The sequence below is a fragment of the Cyprinus carpio genome, chromosome A8 (genome assembly GCF_018340385.1).
Source record: "Cyprinus carpio isolate SPL01 chromosome A8, ASM1834038v1, whole genome shotgun sequence".
In the NCBI taxonomy this organism is placed as follows: domain Eukaryota; kingdom Metazoa; phylum Chordata; class Actinopteri; order Cypriniformes; family Cyprinidae; genus Cyprinus; species Cyprinus carpio.
This window is the reverse complement of record NC_056579.1, coordinates 14,764,085-14,766,111: the sequence shown is the minus strand read 5'-3', so window position 1 is coordinate 14,766,111 and position 2,027 is coordinate 14,764,085. Positions and strand designations below refer to the sequence as shown.

Sequence of the window (2,027 nt, the reverse complement as noted above, 5' to 3'; positions counted from 1 at the left end):
GAATGGTAGTATAAATGAACAGGCTAATAACTTTTACTGTTAAAAATTATCAAAGCAAATTTCTTTTCATTTATTTTTAAAGGTGATGAATTTGTTACAAGTGCTTTCATACCCTTATTTTCTGCCCCACTGGTTCATTTCCCAGTTGCTTCGTTGGAACATTTTCCAGCATGCGGTGCTTTCAGATCATACTGAGAACTCATATGTCATTGTACAGACTTTCTTTGAGGGTTTCTGGAGTGAAATGAAATTTTATCGTAGCAGTGCAGTACGACGTGGTTCCCTTCGTAATGAGCTGATTGTGAGATCCCTTTCACAATCAGCAAAACAAACTCTTGCCGAGAGCGCTTGGGTTGGCATGACAGATGAAGAGCGAGTGTGTGATGGTGGAGATGGCTATAATGAGGACTGAAGAGAAGCAGACTGAGCTAATGGAGCCCACAGTGAGATGAGGAGACCAGGAGTTATCGTCTCCTCCTCCTTCTTCTCCTTATGCTCAAGTGTTATTAGCATCACTATGTAACTCTACTGTGCAAAAAACAAAATAGTTCTGCTCTTTCCTACTGCTGGGCCACAAAATCCACATGAAATCCAGAGGAACTCTGAGAAACGTGGACAGAAGGAGCGAGACAGCCACACAGACCAAACATCTGCATCTCTGGACTGTAAAAACAGCGCCACTTTTAGCTTTGATGGTTGAAATACTGTATGAACGACAGCAATTGAGACAGGAAGCTGTGCTTAAAAGGACTTCTTCCAGCGGCCAGCATGACATCTAAGTCATGACAGATGTAGGAGTTAAATATAAAGCTGAGGAGAAGCTGGCCATAAATGACTATATTTAGAAGCTGTTTAAAGATGCATTACCATCCATGGCTAGTAAAAATGGAATTAGTTGCACGGGCTGTATTTAAAATGTCATTAAGAGATATTTTGTGGGAAATGAAGTGCTAAGCACCTTCTGCTGAAGCGTATTATCCCATATCTGATCCTTCCATCAAGTGGCCCATGCTGAACGTGAATCATATGTGAGTGTTTGAGAGATAGATGGAGCTGGCCTCCCGTGCCTACTGAGCTGATTACAGTACTGTAGAAACACTGGCTCAGTTCAGCAGGAACAGGAGTCTGGTCCACAGACCCCCAACTCATCCACGCACGGGCGTCTCAGTACAACTGAAGTGTGCCTAGCTTGGAGACGACTTGTGAAAAGCATACATGTTATATTGTTAAATAAAACTGAAACTATATATATATAAATTGTTTCTGTTCACTGCAATAAAGCTGAAAATATACATTTTAAGAATAACTTGATTTAGAAATGAAAGCTACTAAAATGGCTAAAACACAAAAACAATGGGGACAGTTGGTCTAATTGCGTGCAGATTAATTATTTTTATTAATTGAGAAATACTGTATAGAGATAGATAGATAGATAGATAGATAGATAGATAGATAGATAGATAGATAGATAGACAGACAGATAGATAATTTTTAAAGTCATGCAAAAAATTAATAAAAAAAATGAAATCCCAAATAAAAAAAAAGGGGTTCAGAGGTCAGACAATAAAATAGAAGGCGTTCATATTCCAAACAAAAATCTAATATCTTTGCTGCATTTAAAGACAAGTATGAGACTACTTATTTATTCTTAAAACATTTGAAATCAAATAAGAAATTATTTTAAAAAATATATTTCCTTTGCATCTGTTATGATTACTCATTAAAATAATTTTTATGTAAAGCATTGTGAATTTTCTTTGCGTATTAAGTGTGTTTTATAAATAAACTTGCCTTCATACATTGTTTCTGATGTCATGACCATGAATGATAAGGTTTCTTGTTTTCTGACTGCTCTTCTCTTTTGCAGGTTTCAGATCTGTCTGGTCTTCAGTCACATGTTTAACTCGGGGAAATCAAGCAGGATCTGACTGTCTACTGTTCACTGATGCTCAGAGAGAACAATGAATGGACTATTCAAAACACAAACAACAAAAAAAATCATTGCACATTTGAGCTAGAAGACATAA

At 37.0% G+C, this 2,027-nt stretch overlaps 1 pseudogene; it reads left to right on the top strand.

Moving 5' to 3' along the window:
* Positions 1 to 1,989, top strand: part of LOC109099151 — a 68,471-nt pseudogene extending 66,482 nt beyond the window's left edge.
* Positions 1,990 to 2,027: the final 38 nt, after the last annotated feature.